Genomic DNA, 24,899 nt, shown 5'->3' with positions numbered 1-24,899 from the left:
GATATTTTTTACTTAATTAACAGTGTTATGAGGGCGAATTTACTGGAATTTGACAATTCAGTTGGTTTTCCATGGTTAAATACCTAGAATTGGGCGAAATTGACTATTACTAGTAATTGATGGAGGCTGCATAGGTTTGTACGGTTCTGGTATGGACTGATGAATGAGATGGGATGTCTACAGTGTCTGTGGAGCAATGGTGGAGGTCTGTGAGCGAATTACCTGGTTGCAGGGGTCGCAACGACTTTTCTGAATTGTCAATGGCAATTGCGCGAAAAGAGTGAAAAGAGGGGTAAATGGGCTTTTATAGCGAAAATGGTTAATTTTTGGCGGGTTCATTGATTGATGAACAATGGCAATTTTTCAGTTAGACGGGGGAAGCGGTTTAGGAGGGCCATCACACCGCTTTTGTGGTGTGGGCGGTATTTGGGAGGGGCCGCCTGATTCCACTTATCATTTGACACGTAGCGTTGGAGGTCAAGGGGAAAACCGCCTTATCGAGCGGGTAAAGGATGGACATCGAACATGGCCAATATGATCACAGGCCATTGGATGAGGGGGAGGGATAATCAATGGTGATCGGGAGGCGAAGCTGCATGAAGATTTAGACATAAATTTTTTTGGGGGCCCCATGGGTTTAATCACCACTAGTATAAGATTATCTTAGAACTTAATCTCATTGGGGATTCTTTAATACATGCTTAAAGACTATGGGTGGGGTTTTAATATATTTGTGGGATATGGGGTAGTAACATAATTTATAAATAAACTAAGGGGTGGGGTTAATTTATATAGAGTTAAATATATACGGGATAATGGGTTTTTCGAAAATTTATATAATAAAGTTAAAAAAGTTAATATGCAGTGAAATGACTGGAAGGGGTATTGTACTTAGGTATATGAAATGTTATGCGCATTCCATACACTTAGTACTTTAGGATAAATGTATTTGGTGGGTTTTTGCATAAAACATGTTTATAAAGGGGTTTTCCTAGGCAAAAGAACTTAACCTTAGGAAAAGGGGTTTTGTGAGGGGGATGAATGAATTATAAGGGAATTTAACACCTTTCCTTCTTAAGTCATCAAGCTGAGGGTCTGGTCCCACCAGAAGTTAGAGAAATGCTCTGAGCCTTTTTGACTAAAAGAACTAGAGGTATTAATATTTTTATTATGAAAGGGAAATTAGTGAGTGTTATAGGGGTTAAAATGAATGAGGGGATGTTAAATAAATCACATTGTGAACCATTGCCTTTGCTTTGTCCTCTACTTATGCATTTTTGAAAATTGCATTTAAGATGATGACATAAGTGCATTTGTATAATTACATGACATTTTTGCAACCTTTCTACTACTTACCCACTTACTCATCCTACCATTTTTTCTTCACTTTATTTGGGTGCATTTAGGCTAGCAAACCCTTATCAACCTTTTTCTTTTCTTTACAAAATAAACTATCTAATTATAACCTTATATCATCCAAGGGCTTAGATTAGGATGATGAGCTCCTTTTATTCACTCTACCTATCTAATGATCTGCCAAGATTATAATGTTTGCTCAGATTTATTCACTACCTATGAACATAAAATTCAAAGCATTAAATATCCAAGTTTAAACAATTTGACTATCATGGATTGTGGCATGAGTAACAAGTTGCACACAATCATTTATTATGCATAAAAATTAAATAGTAGTGGCATTTTGACTTGCACACTTTCATGGTCTCCTTTTTTCTTTTGGGGTTCATGTATTTTCATTTTTTTTTTGACCTTTTCATTCTTTTTTTCCTTTCATTATTCTTTTAGGACATACCCTCTTTACATTTTTTAATTTTTTGATATGGAAAACATTTGCAGAAAGCAAAGGTATGTACAATATTACAAGGCTTCACCCTAGTCATTCAAAATTTTCACTCCTATTGGTATAGGAAACTAACAGTGGCTCCACTTGGGGATGACATTTCCTGGTGAAATTTCAAGAACTTTCTATATTAGTAGCCTCTGAATTGCTATTGATGTTACCTTGTAAAATTATCCTCTATGCATCTACATTATTGATACTTATGACAGTGAATCCTTAAAGCTTAGGACCTTCTCTTCAGTCTTCAATTTCAAAAATCACCTTCCCAATCCACAGTAAACCTTTTGGAAAATGAAATATGTACAATGGGAAAATGAAAATCAGTAGTTAGGTTCAAAATAATGTTTGAGCATTCGACCATTCACTAGTCCAACTTCTACTTCTGTACAATCCATTTCTCTTAGGAAGAAAGCATTATTACCTCTGAAAGCATAAATGACATATGGACCTTTCCATAGGAAATCAAACTTCACATGTTTACCTTTATCTTCCCTCCTTGAATCCCACTTTAGGACTTTGTCACCAAGGTAGAAATCTTCGGTCGTGGTTCTCTTATCAAAAATCTTTTTAATCCTTTCCTACACAACTTGAGACCTGATATATACTTCCTCCCTGGTTTGTTGAAGATGTATTTTTTGGTTGATTCTTCTTTGGATACTATTTGGTTCAACCTACAATTCTTGAAGCAACTTCATCACTAGTGTTCCCAAGGAGGATGGAAAAATAGCTTCCATCCCATAAACTAGTTGGCAGGGAGAGGTACCAATTGATTTTTTAGTGGTTAGTCTACCTGCCCATAAGGCATTAATTAGCTTTTTGTTCCATGTTTTCTTATTATCCTCTAACAACATTTTGATGATTTTCACCAAAATTTTGTTTGAGGATTCTGACAGTCCATTTCCTTGATGATAATAGGCTATGGAATGGCCCAGGGTTATATGATACTTGTTGCAGAAATTTATCATTCTTTTGGATTTAAAGGTTGTTGCATTAGCAGTAATGAGCTTAGTTGGACATCAAAATCTTGATAGAATGTTGGTTTCAAGGAAGGTTATGATAACAGTGTCAGTGGCTTGCCTTGAAGGTATAGCCTTTATCCATTTTGTGAAATAGTCTATGGCAGTGAGGATCCATTTGTGTTGGGTAGAGGAGGGTGGGTGAATTTCACTAATGAAGTCTAAACCCCATTTTTGAAAAGGTGTTTCAGCAGATATTGGCTTGAGGGGTAAAGGTATAAACTTTTTCTTTCCCTTAAAAATTTGACATTTGTGATAGGATGTCACATATTTCTTTACATCAAAAAACAAGGTCGGCCAATAGAAACCAGCTGTAAGAATCTTATCAGCAGTGGTTTTCCAATAAAGGTGTCCTCCACAGTCACCTACATGAAACTCTTGCAATACTTTGTGAGATTCATCTTTTAATAAGCAGTTGATAAGAATACCTTCATGATTTCTCCAAAACAAAGCATTGTCTAATATACAAAATTTTAAGGATTTCATCTTTAAAAATCTTCTTCTAGTCTTGGATAATTCAGGAGTAGCTTGTAAATTCAGTAAAACATAAATGATATCAACATACCATGGTGATTCAATAAAGGCTTGGCTGATTAGTGGAGTCGCCATCTCCTCTTCATTATCTATTTGTGCAATAAAGTTTATATCCAAGGCGTGACAGTTTGATTCATCCATAAGCTTGGCTAAACATTGGCCCTTGATTAACTTAGTTGGTTTGATTTCAATATCATATTCTAAAATAGTAGCAATCCATTTTCCCCTCTTTCCATCTGGACCACCCTGAGTTAGGATGTCTTTGACTACTGAATTAGGAACATAGGCTACTATATGAGAATATAAAATGTATACCCTAAAATCTTTGATAGCTTTGACCAAAGCAAAGGCTTGTTTTTCCATTGTGTTATATTTTACGGGGGCATCTCTCAAGGCTTTGCTAAAGAAAGCAATAGGTTGTTCATAGCCCTGGTCATTTTTCAGCAGTAAAACTACAACTATTGTGTGCTCAGAAGCAAAGGAAAATAATATGAAATCTCTGTCAAATTTTGGACTAATCAAAAATGGTGTTTTAGTTAAGGCTAGTTTGATATCTTCAAAGGATTTCTTAGCCTCAACAGTCCATTTTATGGTCGAATCTTTTTTCAACATATTGTTCAGTGATCTAATTAATTCTGCTAGATTAGAAATAAATCTTCTAAGAAAGTTAATTTTCCCTAAGAAAGCTTGTAATTCCCTAATGTTCCTTGGATGATGTATCTATAAGATGGCTTCTATTCTTGCAGGGTCTATTTAGATACCATCTTTTGAGATTATACGACCTAATGACTTTCCTTCTTCTAACCCAAACAAAGAATTCTTGGGGTTCAAAGAAATTCCATATTTCCTGCATTTAATAAAAGCCTGCCTTAGATGATCCAAATGTTGACTATCAGATTTTGAAAACACAGTAATGTCATCTAGATATATCACAAGGAAATCATGAATTTCTTTGGCAAAGGCTATGTCCATAGCCCTTTGGAAAGTGGCTCCTGCATTCATTAGTCCAAAAGGCATTTTCACATACATGAATGTGCTCTAAGGAGTAGTGAAGGCAGTCTTGGCTTGGTCATCAACATGAACTAAGATCCGATTGTAACCAGAAACCCCATCCAATAATGAGATTCTAGTTGATCCAACTACCCTTTGCAAAATATGATCCATTTTGGGGAGAGGGTAATTGTCTTTAAGTGAGACTTTATTGAGGTTCCTAAGTCCACACAGACTCTGATCTTGCCAATTTTCTTCCTATTTGGCACCAAGTTTGAAACCCAATCAGAAAATATGATTGGTGCAATTATCTTAGCATCATACATTCTCTGGATTTCCTTTTCACTTGAAGGTAATAGGACACGATTAATCCTTCTAAGTTTTTGTCTGAAAGGATTTTGATTTTATTTTATAGGGATTGTGTGTTGTATGATGTTGGTGTCATAGGACTTGAGGTCCTCATAACTCCAAGAAAAGACATCCTGAAATTATTTTAATAACTCAATGTATTTCACCTTTTCAGTTGAAGGTAGTGATTTCAAAAGTTTGATCAATTTTGGATTTTCATTAGTGCCTATATTACACTCCTCTATATCAGATTTCAAAGGTTCCATTTTAAGCTTCCTAGGAACATCATTTGAATCAAACAAATCTTCCAAAGGGGTTAATCCCTTAGGTAAGAAATTTTCTTTGAGATTGATTACTTCGATGCCTTCATTAATTATTTCATCAATCTCAACTTGTTTTAGGTTTTCTACATCTGATTTTGTAAATTTAGTGGGATGAAATCTATCGATCTCTTCGCCTTCTATCTCATTTATTTCTATTTTGTTTTTAATCTTAGGATCTATTGATGTGTCAGTATCTATATTACTATTTACAAATTATTCTTCCGAGATTAAAAATTTGTTTATCTATCTATCATTAGAAAATATTTTCCAGTTCTTCAAATTATTTGGGATTGCAAGTTTGTGCCTAACTTCAGTAGTTTACTGATGGTTAGGTTGAAAGGGTAACTTGCAAGTGCTAGAAAACATTGCTAAACTATGAGCCTGCATATTATGTTTTCTCAGAATTACAACACACTTGTTTTCAAAGAAAGTGTTTAGTATTTCTACAATGGTTCCTTTATAACAACTTAATATAGGGTCTTTTGTCATGTATATAGCATCAATTTGTTTTATAACCAGTTCAGAGTCTCCCATGACAGAAACTCTTTTAGCTCCTAGATTCCTAACTAATTTAAGACCTAAAATTAGTGCTTCATACTCGGCCATATTGTTAGTACAATTAAAATTTAGTCTGTATGCATGGCCTTCTAAGTGATATTCTAAAGATTGTATATCCAAACTCCTACTCCTGCTCCAAACTTATTGACTGACCCATCAAACTCAAGATGCCACAATATCTCATGTTCATAATTCTCATCATCTGGTGCAACAAACTTTTCGTCATTTTGACTACCTTGTTTAGTGGAAAGTTCTAAAGTTCAGAGAGTTTCCTCTTGTTTTGAAACTACAATTTCTTTTGGTTCTGTATCAACACTATCTAAAAGAGTTTCTTGCGTTTGATCAACATTACACGGGATAAAAGAATCAATGTCTGAATGTACGAAGTAGATAGGAAAGTTTTGAGGTCGATCCTGGCTACATACCATGTATTTCATTAAAGTTTCTCGGTATGGCTTCTTGGGTTGTCCAAAAATAGAAATTGTTGCATATGAAATATCAAGTTGTAAAGATCCCTGAAGTTTGGCTCCCCGTGATTTGGATAATAGCATGCCATACTTCGGTGGGATGTCAGCAACCACAATATCCATAAGGATGATCTTGGTAGGATATTGAATTAAGGTAACACAAAAGTCTTTAATCAACCCCAGACCCTTTCCTTGACTTGAGCCAAATGAAAATAAGTCCTTGTAAGGCCTTGTAATGTCCAGGTTTAATTTCTCCATTACTGATTTGGGCATTAAGTTGTGGGAGGCCCCAGAATCCAACATTGCATTGTGAAGAATTTTGTCATGGATGCTAAGGCTAATGTAGAAAGGTGGTATTCCTCCTTCTAGTGGTTTTCCATTAACATCTGGACCAAATATAAGTTCTGGTTGGTCATCAAACAAGTTAACAGAATCCTCATTTTCAGCAATGTTTAGAGTCTGGTTTATCTGCATCTTGTAGGTTTCATTCTTAATTAGCTATGTTAAATGGACTGAAATCTTTAACTTAGCTACCTTTGCTCCCAAATTGAATGGAAAAGGGGCTTTTTCTGTTTGAGGGTTTTGAATTTTCACAGCAGGGATTTGAGTGGAATGGTCTTCTTTTCCTTTATTGGGAGTCTCCTTTTGTTGGTTTTCAAGTATGGTGTTTTGAGGTGTGTCCACTAGTTTTTAAGGGGGAATTGAAGTGGAGGGTTAATCATCAGAAGGTTTATCAGGGGTTACATCTACAATTGTGAGGCCAGAAGGATTCTTCTTTTTTCTGGGGAGAATCTGGAGGATTTTAGAAACCAGGGCTTCTTTGCTTTTCATGGGTTGATTTGACATTGTTTTCTTGGTTTGATCAGGGATATCAAAGTTCTTTTTACTCCTTCGATTATACTATTTATTCACTTCAAAAAGTGCAGAATCATATCCTTGTTTATAATCAAATGACTCTCCAGACTGGATTTACAATTGCTGCAGCATATGTAGTTCCTGCTCATCTTGAGTTAGAAAAACAGTATCTTCATCATCTAATCCCATCAGATTAATCTGTGTATCTTGTTCTAGATCATCTGGCTGGGATGTTTCTGCATAATTTTCTTGAAAAGGAGGTCTAATATTCTGATTAGGTCCATTTTTTCCAGTATTTTGATTTTGGTTTTTCCTAAAGTTTGGGTTTCTAACTAGAGGGGCTTGTTGGTTATCCCATTGAGGTTTCCTCTCTATATTCTCTATTCTATCCATTAACTTTTCCATGCCTTTTGCTAAGCTATCTAATTTAATGTCAGAGGGTGAAGGTTCATCTTTAGTTGTTCCTCTTCTTTCATTCCTAACTCTATCTCTTTTAGCTAATAAATTAGCCTCTACACTTACAGCTACACTTTGCATATCTTCTAGGGTTGGGGGGTTTCTTTTCCTAAGCTGGAATGCCATGTCTATGTCAAAACCATCAGGGAACTTTATTAATGCTAAGTCAGGTGGGGGTCTAAGATTAACTAGAATTGCATTGTATATATTGTTAAATCTATTGCAGTAATATTGAACAATTTCATTAGGTCCTCTCCAAATATTTTCATATTCTGAAAGGATATGTAGAGCATTCTTTTTCTTTTCCCATATATTCAAAAATTGCTGATGAAATACTTCTAAACTATCAATACTATTATCAAGCAGTGATCTAAACCATTTTATAACATCGCCAGCTAAAGTCTGAGAAAATAGTCTCATTTGGACATCCACAATATCAATTTCATGAAGTTCAAAGTAGTATGTCATCTTATTAACATGGTGTTGTGCAGTGTAGTGTCCTATGCCATCAAATTGGATGATTTTACTTTGGTAGTCTAGTGGCATGGCACCAAGTGGAGTAGGTAAAACAAGGGGAGCATATCTATTTGTCATGGCTATAAGCTAGGAAGGTCTAAGATGTGGGGTTGAGGTACTGGAAGATGATACAGTAGTGGAGGATGAACTAGGACTAGGGGTTGAAGGTATGAATGGAGGTGGGGAATGGACTTTAGAAATTGAAGGGAATAATGGTGAACTAAGAGTAGTGGACAATTGTTTATAAAGCTAAGGGATCTTGGCAATACTAAGGGATGATTGTGGTGAATTCAGAATGTACTCATCAATTGATTTGTTGGCTTTTTGGACTTCAAGGTCTGCAATAAACTCAGGATCTAGGACATTATCATAAATTAAACTTTGCGTTGGGTGTGGAGCCTGATTATCTTCTGTATTCAAAGGTCTTAGCCGAATGTATACCCTAGGAAGATTGTACACCCCTCCACATGGGGGGTGCGGTGGGGACTTGTCCCCCCCACGGGGGTTCGAGGTGGCTGATCCCCCCTGACTGGGGGGTCCGGGGGCCAGCGGAGGTTCGGGGGCAACGCCCCTGAAGCCAAAAATAGATGTAAAATTGCCTTGTAAAAGTCTAGTAATTTCTAGTCAATCTGGGCCATTCATTAGGCAGATGATCTAATGGTAGAAGTTATGTTTAATTTAGGGTTCTTTTGCCCTAGAAGGAAACCCCTCGCTATATATGAGGGAATTGTATTGCATCCATGTATATCTGTATTCTGAGTGAGGAAGAGAGAGGATATTGAGAGTGAAGATGGTGTTACAGTGGATCTGTTGTAGGTTGTATCTCTTCAGTTTGTTGGATAATATAAAAAGAAGGACTGGTTGTTTCTCCATGGACATAGCCCAAACTGGGTGAACCAGATATATCTGTGTCTCCCTTGTTTTATGTGTTTTCTGTGTTTATATTTCTACAATATTTTATGTGTTCCATTGCTCTGTAACATATAATTTTCTAACAAATGGTATCAGAGCCGAAAGTCTATTTGGCTGATAAACTTGCAGTAGAGAAGGGTTCCTAGTTCGAGTGGGAGCAATGGTGGAAGATGGTAGGTTTAGGGTTGAAAAATTCAACGGCCAAAACTACCAGCTGTGGAAGATGCAGATGGAAGATTATCTATATCAGAGAGATCTGTACCTACCATTGAGTGGAAAGACAAAGAAGCCGACGAGTATGACAAACACAGAATGGGATATTCTAGACATACCTTATCTTGGCCATCTCTAGGCTCCTAAACCCCCTAAACAGGTATGGCTCTACCCATATATCGAATGCCTAATTTCTGAGCCCTGCTATGCGTTGTCTGGCTGCAACACCCCATATCTGAGCCAATCGAGCCTCATCTTGAGAATCTGCCATGACCTGGAGCCACACTCTATCCACAAGGCACTTGGAACGGTACGGCTATGCCTAGTGGCATTGGTAGCATTTAATATTTCAAAGGAATCGACAATAGGGGGTTTAATGTCGGCATTGGCCAAACTATATGAAAAACCCTTGGCCTCAAATAAGGTATTTCTTTTGAAGCATTTATTTAATATGAAGATGTTAGAAGGTGGGTCTGTTTCTGATCATTTAAATGACTTTAATACAATTACAAGTCAGTTAAGTTTTGTAGGGGTAAATTTTGATGATGAAGTTAGGGTTCTATTATTTCTGTGCTCATTGCCAAAAATTTGGAATGGTTTAGTTATGGCCATTAGTAACTCTATCTCTAGATCTAGTACTTTAAAGTTTGATGATGTTGTCGGTGCAATCCTTAGCAAGGAAATGCGATGGAAAAGCTCTGGTGAGACATCAGGTAATGCTTTGACTGCAGAGACTACGGGAAGAAAATGGAAAGAGGAAAGAGCCCTGGATATCGTAGTAAGTTAAGAAAAGGTAGATCCAAGTCTAGATCGGGGATAGTGTGCTGGAAATGTGGGAAGAAAGGACACCTGAAGAAAGATTGCAAGTCTCAGAAGGGAAAAGAAGGAAACAGGTAGCAAGAAACTAATCATGAAGCAAATGTAACAGATGTTGTGTTGCAAGATGCTTTAATTCTTTCATTAGAAAATATTATTGATGCCTAGGTGGTAGATTCAAGGGCCTCATTCCATGCCACACCTGATAAGAAACATTTTCATGATTATGTTCAAGGATATTTTGGATAGGTTCGATTGGATGACGATAAACCCTATAAAATCTTTGGAATGGGTACAATTTTCATAAAACAGTAAAATGGAAATCAGTGGCTATTGAAGGAGGTAAGGCATGTTCCAAATCTGAAGAAAAATCTGATTTCAACAGGGTAGTTGGGAGGTAAAGGTTGCATAACTACTTTCACAAATAAAACCTGGAAGGTCACTAAAGGATCCCTAGTAATAGCTTAAGGAGGAAAGGTTGGTACATTGTATTTATGCAATGGTATTTCTAATTCTATTAATTCTTTAACCTCTATAGGAGAAGATACAACATTGTGGCATCATAAGCTCGAACACACGAGTGAGAAGGGGATGCAAATTCTTCACTCAAGAAATTTGTTGCCAGGTTTGAAGCATATTGATTTAAAATTCTGTGAGAATTGTGTTTATGGAAAACAGAAGAGAGTCAAATTCCTTATAGTTGGGAAAGAAAAGAAGAGAGAAAAATGAGAGCTTGTGCATATAGATGTATGGGGACCTGATCAGGTATCATCTCTTGGTGGCTCTCGTTATTATGTTACTTTTATTGATGATGCAACTAGAAAAACCTGGATTTATTGTATTCGAAATAAATCTAATGTATTTGATACTTTCAAGAAATGGAAAGCTTTAGTTGAAAATGAGACAGGAAAAAGGTTGAAGTGTCTCAGATCAGACAATGGAGGTGAATATTGCAGCAAAGAGTTTGATAGGTACTGTTCTGAGAATGGAATTTGTAGAGAGAAGACAGTTCCAGGAACACCACAAGAAAATGGTGTGTTAGAAAGGACGAACAAGACAATCATGGAGAATTCAAGGTTCATGAGATTGCATGCAGGATTGCCTTTACAATTTTGGGCAGATGCTGTAGACACTGTTGTTTATCTAATAAACAGAGGGCCTTCAAGTTCCTTGGATGGTGGTATTCCAGAGGATGCATGGATAGGTAAAAAGGTAAACTACTCATTTTTAAATAATTTTGGTTGTGAAGCCTTTGTCCACATTAATGAAGAAAATAGAACAAAGCTTGAGGCAAAATCAAAGAAATGTACCTTTATTGGATATGGTGTTAATGATTTTGGTTATCGCTTATATGATTATGAAAATCACGAAATCATTAGGAGCAGAGATGTAATATTCAATGAAAAGGTCTTGTATAAGAATCAGTTGCAGGAAAAGAAACAGGAAAAAGAAAACAGAGAATACACAGTGCTTGACGATATCACAGGAAAAGTGATGGTACCTAAAAATCATAATGATCAATAGCTAGAACAACAACCACAATAGCAAAAAGCACCTCAAACACCTAAAAGTGGTGTTAGAAGATCTACTAGGATAAGTAGACCCCCTGAACGATACTCTTCTTCATTATATTATGTATTTATGACTGATTCTGGTGAACCAGAATGTTATGAAGAAGCAGTGCAGGTAGAAACCAGGAAGAAGTGGGAGCATGCCATGAAAGAAGAGATGGACTCCTTAGCACATAACCAGACTTGGGACTTAGTCAGGTTGCCTGCAGGTAAAATAGAATTGCAGAATAAATGTGTTTACAAGTTGAAGGAAGAAGATGGAGGTAGAAAAAGGTATAAAGCTAGACTTGTGGTGAAATGGTTTGCACAGAAAAAGGGTATAGACTTTGATGAGATACTTTATCCTGTTGTGAAAATTACTTCAATCAGAACTATTCTAAGTCTAGTAGCAACTGAAGATTTGCATCTTCAGCAGTTACATGTAAAGACAACCTTTCTCCAAGGGGATTTGGAGGAAGAGATATATATGCAGCAGCCACAGGATATGAGGTAAAAGGGAAGGAGAAACTAGTGTGCAGGTTGAAGAAGAACTTGTATGGCTTGAAACAAGCTCCAAGGTAGTGGTATCTAAAGTTTGACAGGTTTATGTCTGAACAAGGTTATACTAGGTGTCACTCTGATCATTGTGTTTATCTCAAAAGGCAAAATGATGGCAGCTATATTATATTGTTATTGTATGTAGATGACATGCTTGTTGTAGGTTCTAACATGCGGAAATAAATGTGCTCAAAAGGAAATTGGAAAACTCATTTGCAATGAAGGATTTGGGTGCTGCAAAACAAATCCTTGGTATGAGAATAACTAGAGACAGGAAGAATCACAAGTTAACATTGTCTAAAAGCGAGTACATAGAAAAGGTGTTGAAAAGGTTAAATCTGCAAAATGCAAAACTAGTTGGCATACCTTTGGCTAGCCATTTCAAATTAAGTAAGGAGGCATGTCCCAAGACTCAAGAAGAAATGGTTCATATGTCTAAAGTTCCATATGCATCAACAGTTGGAAGTTTAATGTATCCAATGGTCTGCACAAGGCCTGATATTGCACATGTAGTGGGAGTTGTAAGCAGGTACATGAACAATCCAGGTAAAGAACATTGGATGGCAGTGAAGTGGATTCTCAGGTATTTGAGAGGTACCACAAATCAAGCATTATGCTTTGGTGGTTCAAACATTGCTCTACAGGGATATGTTGATGTAGATATGGCAGGTGACAGAGATAACAGAAGGAGCACTATAGGATATGTATTTACAGTAGGTGGAACAGCTGTCAGTTGGGTTTCAAAAATCCAAATTGTTGTTGCACTTTCAACAACAGAAGTAGAGTATGTTGCTGCTACAGAGGCTAGTAAAGAAATGATTTGGTTACAAAGGTTTCTGGATGAATTGGGTAAGAAGTAGGAGTTGGGTAGGTTATATAGTGACAGCCAGAGTGCCATACATCTTGCAAAGAACTCTGCATTTCATTCCAAGACTAAACATATACAGCTCAAGTACCATTTCATACGGTTAGCATTGCAAGATGGACAGTTGAAGTTGGAAAAGATACACACTAGCCAGAATCCTGCAAATATGCTAACAAAAGTTGTAACCTAGGAGAAACTTAGAATCTGCTGAGTTTCAATTGGTCTTCAAGTATGATGAAGAAGATGAGAAATAGCTAGGTCCAAAGTGGAGTCATTGTATAGCAAATGAAGCAGAGGTGAAGTTGCTATAATCAGTCTCCAAGTGGGAGATTGTTGGGTGTGGAGCCTGATTATCTTTTGTATTCAAAGGTCTCAGCCGGATGTATACCCCAGAAAGACTGTACACCCCTCCACGCGGGGGGGGTTGCGTGGTGGACTTGTCCACCCTGCGGGGGTTCGGGGGGGCCGATCCCCCTTGGTTGGGGGGTTTGAGGGCCAGCGGTCCCCCGGTGAGGGTTCGGGGGCAGCGACCCGAAGCTAAAAATAGATGTAAAATTGGCTTGTAAAAGTCTACTAATTTCTAGTCAATTTGGGCCATTCATTAGGCGAATGATCTGACGGTAGAAGTTATGTTTAATTTAGGGTTTTTTTGCCCTAGAAGGAAACCCCTAATTATATATGAGGGAATTGTATTGTGTCTATGTATATATGTATTCTCAGTGAGGAATAGAGAGGAGATTGAGAGCGAAGAGGGTGTTATAGTGGATATGTTGTAGGTTGTATCTCTTCAGTTTGCTGGATAATATAAAAATAAGGACTTGTTGTTTCTCCGTGGACGTAGCCCACACTGGGTGAACCAAATATATCTGTGTCTCTCTCGTTTTATGCATTTTCTGTGTTTATATTTCTACAATATTTTATGTGTTCCATTGCTCTATAATATATAATTTTCTAACACTTTCAGACTTTGACTTAAATAATGACAAATCAAATTACTCATCAAAGGGAAGATCTTCTAAAAAGAACCACTCATCATGACATGAATTAGCTTTAATCAATGGTGTGTGACTAGCTGAACTTTCTTCTTTTTTGGATTTTCTTGAAATCAAGTTGGGATTATCAAATACTGGGGGTGGGTTTGGATTTGGGTTAGCCCTAGTATAATGAGTTCTCCTTGAAGCCAAAATTTCAAAACTTTTTCTAATTGTTTTTCTTTTGTGAGATTTTTCAAAATAACTTCTAATAAGATGCTTTAAGAGGCTTGAAATATAAATTTAGAAATTTCTTAAAGTTTTATGAGGAATGACGATTTGAATTTCCTAGTGGAGTCGCCACTATGTTATCACTTAGAATTCTTCATAGAAGTTATTAGAATAAGGAACAAATCGAGGTAACCACAAGCCAATCTTTTAAGTATAGGCTCCAGCCAACCTATGACTCAGAGAGGTCTCTCTCTATGTAATTTAGCTTTGTTTTATTGGGATTTTAGGCTAGTTTTTAATGTTCATTGGGGTTTTGGTTTTGAATTAAATGTTGGGTGCTGGAATTCTTGGAACAAATGGATAGAGAAAGGTCTTTAAGCCATTGGGCTATGAAGTCAACAAATGGATAGTAGAATTGGATCAATTCCTTAAAGGGAATGTTCACAGGGTAGGCTAGCAAAGTAAAGTGCAAATCTTTAGGTCGAATGGGTGAAATGATCCTAACCAGGGTGAGAGAGCACTTAAGAATCCTCAGACTAGGGTTAAGATGAAGAACAAAGGATAATCATGAACAAAGGGGAATTAAGAATCCTTTGCTATAGATCACAAGGAACTACCTAAACTAAGGAGCAATAAGGAATTCCTTAACTTATATTTGTGAAGAAAACATTCAATATGCATAACAGTTAAGATAGAGTGTAGATAAGCAATTTCTGAAATATCATTCCATGTTATAGAATTCAGATTTTTAGAGATAGAAGTAAGAATGTGGAAAACTTAACGAAAAATAACATTGAATGTGAGAGAATACTTATTTGAACTTGCTTTACACAAGAATGTAGTGAAATATCTTATATTTATTCTTTGATCCAACTAGCTAATCCAATCATTGATACAATAGAATTTCAGACTTAAGAACAAGAAGTATATAAAAATGTTTTGGAGTCCACCCTACATGCTTTGATTTGTGAAGTATTTATACAAATATTATTTACAAAATATCTCAAAACAACTTGAGATCTAATCTAGGAAATACAAATATCTTCTAGCAAGAAGATAGAGACAACTATTGAACTGTTTCATGATGTCCCTTTTATTATGGTTGCATTGGCATTTATCGTTGAAGTGTAACCCTTTATGTTGGCTTGTTGTTGCAGTGTTTCACGCTGGAGTATTTTTTAACTTTTACTTCTCTATTGATACTCTTTGACCCTAATGTGTTGTTTTCACCTGTTTACCTGGCTGCTCTATTTTTACTATGCAGTAACTTTTTGCTGTAAATTTATCATAGTAAATTAGTCATTGTCTCCCACCATTTTGCATCAGGTAATTTTACATTCATCATCCTCCTCTAGGTTTCATTAGCTTCAGTATATTTAGCAAAATTGGGCTTGGTGAGGAATAAATGTTTGATCTCATGCTCCAGGAAAAACAAGTTCTCAAATGTGTTATACAAAACTTTGCCTTTTGGCAATGCTTTTATGGATGAAAAGCTGGCATGTTCCTTAGCCAACTTTTTGAGTCTATCACCATATTCCAACTATGTCAAGAGTTTGTCATTGATAACCATAGGATTGGGTAGACCTTTCTCCCTCAAAGTCTGGAATTTAGCCATGAACCTATCAATGGCTACTTGCATATTCTGGCACTTTTCTTCTAAATTAATAATAAGGTTCCTTTTGGAAAGGACCTTCCTTATTTCTAAAATCGTCATAGTTATATCTTCTATACTTATCTCATGGAGCTCATATCTATTCTGGTTGTTGAGGAAGTGGATGAGTCTATTGGCATCCTCTGGCTTATCTCCCAACTCCTCCTTCACTTTCTGGATAGCTTCTGTAGCTATCTTTACTAACTTTGTTTGTTCAAAAATAACCTGGATTGATAGCCAAATATCATTGATAGAGTCAATAATATTGGCCCACAACATTTCCTTTGTTTTCCCAAGTGGTTTCTCTAGTGTTAATTCTTTCTCTGAGACTTTGATCCTTTCACTTGTTCTCTGGGCTTTTTGTGCTTCTTCTTTCTGCTTCAGTTGGGAAAGTTTGTAGTCTGTTTCCAAACTTGCAACCTTTTCTCTTAACCTGTTCATTTAGTAGCCTAGATAGACATCTCTTCCATGGCTTTGACTAGTTCTGTTGCTTTCTCTCCCAATGCACCTACTTCTGATATAGATTCTATTGTTGCTAGCAAGGCTATTGCAAGTAGAGCTGTAGGTGCCAAAGATGCTGCTAGTGTGGAGACTGTAGGGATAACATTTGAAGAAGTGGCCAGATATGCTTGTTTTAATTGGATTAGAGTATCCAATTCCTTTTTAGTCTCTTTTAGTTTATCGTTTAATTTTAAGACTAAGTCCATGAGTTCTTCATGCCCCTGTTGGGCTTCTAGGACTTCCAATGTTTGTGGATGATATAGCTGAGGTATTTTTTGTTATTTATTCAATGCAACTATATCATTGTTCTTCTTTTTAATAAGTTGTTTTGTGGCTTTTATATCCTTGGGATCATGTCCCAATTCAATCACTAAGGCCTCTAAGGACTTGATCCTAGTATCCTTGGCTTATGAGGAGGCCTTCTCTAACTGAAATTACACTGAAAATTTGTTTAGAGAGTTTTGTAGCTGGTGAGCAGCTATCGCTTTACTTGTCAGGGTGGAGTATATCATCTCTCCAGACTGTTTGTGCAGTTCAATATGGTCTATGGGATGAATATCCTTTGTCAACACTTCAAAATATACATTTTTGAAATCTGATGTTGTCTTTGGTTGTTGGGGTGTAGGCTTAACAACGGTCATCTGCAGCTTTCCCTCTTTAATGTCAAAGGCTGACGTTAGCCTTGTTTGATTGGTGGGAGTCAGCTTCAGGTATTGAGCATATGTTTGGGCCTTAAGCCTCTCATTTCTAGCTTTGATTTCTTTGTATCTTTCCTTGATATCTTGGTCTTTGTCAGTAGGAATTCTAAAGGAGGACACTTCAACACTAAGTTGCCTTTCCAACATCTGAGTCTATGATGTGGAAGGCTTTTTCCTGCCTTTAGATGGAGTGGTAGGCCTGCTTCCGTTTACCTCTGTGTTGGTAACCTGAGTTGAATCTTCAGTGTATTCCTACTTAGAGGTTGGATTTAGCCTTTGCCTCTTGTTTGATTCCTGTTGCAAATTAGAGGCGCCCATTCCTGAAGTGGAAGCCCCTTCTCTGCTTCTTTTTGGGATCTTCTCCTCATTCTAAGGAGTCTGCATGATTGGAGGGGTACTCATGGTTCTTTCTAGTTGGTCTGATTGCTCTAATACCTGTAGGAAAGAACCCTGATCAAATTGTCTTTCTAGATCAATGAGAGCATTCTCTATGTCTACTTTGGTGTTGTCTTGGTCCACTAGGGTACCTTCCACCCATTATATTTGGTTAGCATAGGCTTTTATTTCAGGTATGGGATGGTGAATGAAAGGTCCTAGCTTGATATTTTATCTCTTCTTGGTGATGAATTTCAAAGGGTCATATATCCAAACAAAACTTCTTTAGAACTTCATGTTCTGCAATATCAAATCGGCTTCTTTGCCTGCCTCCCTAGAGTTGCATATGAAGGGTCCTAGATGGTCTTTTATTTTGAAATTGGCCTTCTTATTAGCATTGACAAAGTTTACTTCATCTGAATTGATGATTTGCCTATAGTATTCCAATGCAAACAACCTCATTAGGAGGTTTCTTGGTGGCTTGTATGGTGCCAGCATGCAACCGTAGATTCTAATTTCGTTGTGGTTTTGGTACAGGTACCAATCACCCACTTTGGTCTGCTTGGACAATTGGAGGACTCTCTTTCTTTCTGGACTGGTTCTAGGAGGAGGGTTTCCTGTCAACATTGCCATGACTGGGTTTACAAATAAATCAATGCAATCAGAATAAGATTATGGAGACTGATATTGGTGGATCAATGGGGTCCAAAAACTGACTGACCTGGGCTGACCCTTGGTGTCTAGCTTCTAAAGGGTGAATGGGAACTTATCAAGTTGATAATACAAGAACATATGGTATAAGACTGAGGAATACCTGAAAACCCTTTCATTGCTTATTCTAAGGAATTTCTCATGCATCCTATCAGCTATAAATTGGGCATAGTCATAAATGACAGCAGGAGGTTGTCTTGGAGTGTAGATGGACATGAAGGCAAGGATTAACTCATCAATGTATTCACTAGTGGTGTACCCCAAAACACAGGATATCATGGCTACAATGTTATGGCCCCATGGGGAAAAAATAGCAGCTACATATGGAGGGGAATCCTTAGGGATGTGTTTTTCTTCTCTGATGAAGGTTTGGAACAATTGGGCCAATTTTGTAGAACTAAGCTTGGGATACTGGTCCAATAGGTCTCCAATTGAGAGGGGAGTTAGGTTTGGCCCTGGTTGGAGCTATATCATTTCATTTATGGACTCAACAGTGATGGTGAAAAGGACCTTCTAGTCATGAGACATTATGGTTCTGTGGCTAGGGACGTAGCATGCATAACACATGTGGAAAATTTCCGAAAATATATGAAATTGGGGGAACTAGTACTTGGGTAAATTTGACTCCCAAAGGTCAATTTCATCAGCTTGGTTGAGTATCTGTCCCTACTTTGGCAATGTACTTTGAGCAAGGGCTCTATGGCAGTGGTATCTTTTAGTTGGAAACCTTTATCAGCTAAAGGAATGTGGTCTAGGTCTAAATGAGGTGTAGAGATGGGCCTTACATACATTGCAATTCGGGTAGCCATACTCAGTTCTTGTGGATTTGAGTGTGGGGGGTAATTTAGAGTTTTTAGGGAAACAATGGTTTTGCATATGGTTATGGCTTAGAGTGTAAAAAATCAAAATAAATTTGATTTTTTTAGTTAATTTATAGTTTTATGAGGGTGAATTTACTGGAATTTGACAATTGAGTTGGTTTTCCACGGTTAAATACCTGGAATTGGGCAAAATTGATAGTTACTAGTAGTTGATGGAGGCTGCAGAGGTTCGTAAGGTTCTGGTACAAATTGATGAATGAGCTAGGCTGTCTGTAGCATCTGTGGAGCAATGGCAGAGGTCTATGAGCAAATTAGCTGGTTGCGGGGGTCGCAATGACTTTTCTGAATTGTCAATGGCAATTGCTCGAAAAGAGTGAAAAGAGGTGTAAATGGGCTTTTATATCGAAAACAATTAATTTTTAGCAGGTTCATTAATTGATGAATAGTGGTGGTTTTTCGGTTGGACCGGGGGAAGCGGTTTAGGAGGGCCATCGCATCGCTTTTGTGGTGTAGGCAGTATTTGGGAGGGGCAGGCAGTATTTGGGATGGGCCGCCTAATTCCACTTATCATTTGACATGTAGCATCAAGGGTTAGGGGGAAAATTTCCTTATCGGGTGGGTAAAGAATGGAAATCGGGTTTGGCCGATATGATCACAGGTCATTAGATGAGGGGGAGGGATAATCAACGGTGATTGGGAGGCGAAGCTACGCAGCAATTTAGACATAAAGTTTTTTGGGGGGCCCATGGGTCTAATCACCGGTGGTATAAGATTATCTTAGAATTTAATCTCATCGGAGACGCTTTAATACAGGCTTAAAGACTGTGGGCAGGGTTTTATTATATTTGTGGGATATTGTTGGGTCCCTATAATACTAGTGATTACCCCATTACTATTGTAGTTGTATCCCTTATTAATATTGTTGTGCCCCTGTTTCCCCCATATTGTTATTACTGTGACCCATAGAATCCCTCTATTGCTATTTTTGTGGCTTTATATTATTATTGTTAGGTCAGCTTGGTTATATTGTGACTCTTTAGACTCCTATATATAGAAAGGAGGTTTTGTCATTTGAATCATCGAAGAATTGTTCATTTATGTAATGTAAAGGAGGTTTCCCCCTCGAAGAGGCTAAATTCTAAGGCGTTGATCTATCTTTTCTATCTTTTTCTGGAGCTGGTTTCATAACATTTGGTATCAAAGCTTTAGATTCTAGGGTTTCACTGCTCCAAACAGGTCATTGTGGAATTTTCACCATAACCCTTTTTCTATGATATTTCAAAAGCTAAAAAAAAAACCCATTTAATAAGAAATCGCGTTGAATCTCGGTTCCGAAGTTCAGATCTTTTCGCGCTATATTTGCGGAGATATGATCTGAGGAAGTTGGTCTTTTTGCAGACTCCTAAATTACATTCCAAACAGGTGACCTGGGGAAAACCATCATAACTTTCTCTCTAAGCATCGGATTGAAATTTCGTAAGAAGGTACAAAAATAGGACAGACTGTAGTTTCTTCTATATATTTTTCAAAGCCAAAGGTTAAAACAGGGACACGTGGAACGTCGTACAAGTTCGCTCTACTGAACTAGTCTATAATCAGGTCACTGTGGGAGATTTGACATAAATCTTCCTTGGAGAATCCAATTGGGATCAGACTAGTGGCATTGGAAAGAGAACAGAGAGAGCTACTACAGTTCGCAATTTTAGAACTAGATGATCCAAAATTACAGAGATACATCAGAGACAATATCGAGCTCCTACAAAGTGAAAAAAGATGTGTAGAATTTTTTAAATTTTTGCTTAAGCTTGGTTTGAAAAATTATTTTGAAGGACTTCAAAGGGCATAGTAGAGCATTACTATCAATAACTGATGGCCCAAGGAAAGAAAATGCAAACACCTAGTAAGCAACCTGAAATCTCTAGCATGACTCATGAAGAAGAGGAAGAAATGCTACATGATATATCAAAATTACAAGACCAAGTGCAACAAATTTCACGCTCACAAAAGCTAACAGAAGCTAAGATAAATAGCGTGGAATCTAAGATAAATGATGTGGCAGCTAATATTGATGATTTGAATACAGATTTGAAGACAAATTTGAAGAGAGACATGGCAGATTTGAAGAAAGATTTGACAAATTTTCTACAAGAAATACTTACTAATGGTGAAAAGGTAGTAAAGGAAACTCATGATGCAAACAAAAGAAATGTTAATCATGATTTCATAAACTCTAATGTGGGATTGAAGACCCACCATATTCCAAAAATCGATATGAGGAAGTTTGATGGCAAGCATCCCGCAACATGGATATTACAGATGGAGCAATTTTTCGATCTCAATAATGTGAAAAACACACAAAATGTGTGTATTGCAACTTTATATTTGGAACCAAATTAGTTTGTATGGTATCAATGGCTTTGCTCTCGTAAACAAATTATCACTTGGGCAATTTCTACGGAAGAATTAACAACACATTATGAGGATACAAAAAGAAACACTTTTTCTAGCCAATTGATAAGTCTCAAACAAAAGGGTTCAATAATGGAGCACATTGAGGAGTTCCAAAAATTGAACATAAGGGTAAAAAATATTCCAGAGGAGCATAGGATTGATGTGTTCATAGGGACTTTAAAGGATAATATCCAGCATGATGTTCGCCTTTGGGAACCTGATTCATTAGAGAAGGCATTCAGGTTAGCAAGAAAAATGGAAAGCAAAATTATGGCAACCAGGAAGCATACCACTCACAACTATAAATATGGAAGTGTTGTTTCCCCTAGTCTTCCACAACCTATAAGGTTGACACCACAACAATTGGAAGAAAAAAGAGCAAAAGGGCTTTGTTATAGTTGTGATAGCAAATACACTAAAGGTCATAAGTGTGCTGAGAAGAAATTATTCTACATAAATTGTGAATAGGAAGAAGAAAAGGAGCAAGAAAGGTCAAAAGAAGAGGATATACTCCAAGAACAAAGCCTAGATAAAGAAAAAATGAATCCGACCATATCTTGTAATGCATTGGCGTGAATTACCACTCCTCAAACCATCAAGATAGAAGGACAAATCAAGAAGAAAAAGGTAATAGTGTTGATTGATTCAGGAAGTACCCACAATTTTATTCATTGTAAGGTAGCAAAAGAATTGAATTGCTTCTTATATCCAGCACCAGAGTGTCAAGTGATGGTTGCAAATGGAGGAACAATAAATTGCTCGGGAAAGTGCCATAATATCAAGCTATCCATGGGATAATATGTATTGAATAGCCCAATGCTTTCCATTCCAATGGGAGGTGCTGATGTTGTACTAGGAGTCCTATGGCTACAATCCTTGGGTACAATAGCTTTTAATTTTCAAGAACTTTTCATGAAATTTTCTATGGAAGGAAAGGAAGTTGAATTAAGGGGTATTGCAAGGAAACCGGGAAAGATAATCAGTTCTAACGGTATGATAAAGCTTGTAAAAAAGGAACAAAGAGGTGTAATTACACAATCATGTTCGCTAGATGTTTCCACATTGGAATCATCTATTTCTCCAAATCTCCAAAAAGTCTTGGACAATCATTCCAAGGTATTTGAGACTCCCAAAGGTCTCCCACCTATTCGTGATCATGATCATGCTATTCATCTGATTCCAGGAATTTTTCCTCCAAACATCAGGGCGTATAGATATCCCTATGCCCAAAAGAGTGAAATTGAACGTATGGTTGCAGAAATGCTAGAGGCTGGTATAATTCAACCGAATCAAAGTTCTTTCTCTACTCTAGTAGTATTGGTGCACAAGAAGGATGGATCATGGTGCATGTGTCCGAATTATAGAGAGCTCAACAAGATCACTATTAAGTATAATTTTCCCATTCCTGTCATTGATGAATTACTGGATGAATTGCATGGATCAATTTACTTCACCAAGTTGGATCTTCGTTCAGGATATCATCAAATCAGAATGAAGACTAAAGACATTCCAAAAGCAACATTTAGAACTCATGAGGGTCATTATGAATTTTTGGTCATGCCTTTTGGCCTTACTAATGCACCTTCAACATTTCAAGGTTTGATGAATTCCATTTTCAAACCATTCCTTAGAAAATTTGTGTTAGTATTTTTTGATGATATACTAATCTACGGCAAGTCTTGGAAGGATCATGTTGAACATGTTGATAGGGTGCTACAACTATTGGAGGAGAAACAATTATATGCAAAAAGATCCAAATGTTTCTTTGGAGTACAAGAGGTGGAATATCTGGGTCATATTGTATCTCATGAAGGAGTTAAGGTAGACCCTAGCAAAATTAAAGCCATTAAGGAATGGAAAATCCCCACATCCATAAAGCATCTGCGAGGATTTCTCAGGTTGACAGGGTATTATCGCGAGTTTGTTAAGAATTATGGGAGAATAGCAGCACCTCTAACAACACTGTTGAAGAAAAATGCATTTTCATGGACTCCAATAGCAACGAAGGCCTTCGAACATCTTAAAGAGGAAATGTGCCAAGCACCGGTCTTAGCTACACCAGACTTCACAAAAACCTTTATTGTGGAATGTGATGCTTCAGGAAATGGAATTGTTGTTGTTTTAATGCAAGATGAAAGACCCATTGCTTTTGAAAGTCGTCCAATCAAGGGAAAGTTTTTACACAAAGCTATTTATGAGAAGGAAATGTTGGCAATACTCCACGCACTTAAGAAATGGCGACCCTACCTAATGGGAAGACACTTCGAGGTAAAAACAGATCATGATAGCCTTAAATACTTTTTAGAATAAATATTATCCTCTGAAGAGCAACAAAAGTGGGTCACAAAGATGTTGGGTTATGACTTTGAAATCATCTACAAAAAAGGGAAGCAAAATGTGGTGGCAGATGCACTCTCAAAAAACTATGAGGATGTGGAAGCATTGTTGTGCACCATTTCTATTATCCAACCAGATTGGATAAACAAAGCAAGGGAGGAATGGAAGAATGATGAAGAAGTGTGGGAACTTATTCGAAAGTTACAACAAGATTCCAATACGTCTGATACATTTAGCTGGAAAAATGATTCGTTATAGTACAAAGATTGCTTATACCTCTGTAAGAATTCCCATCTAAAACAAAAGATTCTTATGGAATTGCACACCTCTCCCTTAGGAGGGAACTCAAGATTTTTAAAAACTTACCATAGGGTTAAGAAGGAATTTTTTTGGGATGGCCTTAAATCAAATATTCAAAAGTTTGTGGCGGAATGTTTGGTTTGCCAACAAAATGAAGTTGAAACAATTAGGACACTGGGTCTATTACAACCTTTATCCATTCCAAGCCAACGTTGGGAGGAGGTTTCAATGGATTTTATCACAAGTTTACCCAAGTCTGAGGGAAAGAGTGTCATCATGGTGGTAGTTGACAAACTTACCAAGTATTCACACTTTTTTGCATTATCACATTCATTTAAAGCCAGTAGAGTTTCTTCTGCATTTATGGAAACAATTCAAAAGCTACATGGAAACCCAAAGATTATTGTAAGTGACAGAGATCCCATTTTCACTGGAAATTTTTGGACAGAATTATTTTCTTGTCTTGGTACTCAGTTAGCTCATAGCTCATCTTATCATCCTCAATCTGATGGGAAAGCTGAGATAGTAAACAAATGTTTGGAAGGATATCTTTGTTGCTTTGTATTTGATAAACAGACACAATGGGTCAAATGGTTGCCTCTGGCTGAATGGTGGTATAACACTTCCTTCCATACAGCAACAAAAATGACCCCATTTATGGCACTTTATGGATATGAGCCACCATCCATCACATCATATTTAAAAGAAAATTCTAAGGATCTAGCAGTGGAACATCGCATCAAACATTAACAACAAGTCCTCCAACTCTTAAAGGATAACCTCGTGTTGGCACAGAATAGAATGAAACAATAGGAAGATCAACATCACAACGAAAGAAGTTTTGTTGTAGGTGATTGGGTATTCCTACGGCTACAACCATATAAGAAAATGTCCCTCAAGCAAGCTAAGAAGGATAATAAATTATCACCAAAGTATTATAGTCCGTACAAGGTGTTGCAAAAGATTGGTACTATGGCATACAAATTAGAGCTTCCTGCAGCTTCTCGATTGCACCTA

At 37.1% G+C, this 24,899-nt stretch overlaps 1 pseudogene; it reads left to right on the top strand.

The window, feature by feature from the left end:
• The window catches only part of LOC149183906 (helicase-like transcription factor CHR28), a 112,435-nt pseudogene extending 111,897 nt beyond the window's left edge, over window positions 1-538 (top strand).
• The last annotated feature ends 24,361 nt before the right edge of the window (window positions 539-24,899 follow it).

The sequence above is a fragment of the Pinus tabuliformis genome, chromosome 3_2 (genome assembly GCF_031772625.1).
Source record: "Pinus tabuliformis cultivar Carrire ecotype Pingquan chromosome 3_2, CPIR1, whole genome shotgun sequence".
Taxonomy (NCBI): Eukaryota; Viridiplantae; Streptophyta; class Pinopsida; order Pinales; family Pinaceae; genus Pinus; species Pinus tabuliformis.
Note: the sequence above shows the minus strand (reverse complement) of the source record. Positions and strands in the feature narration are given on the sequence as shown.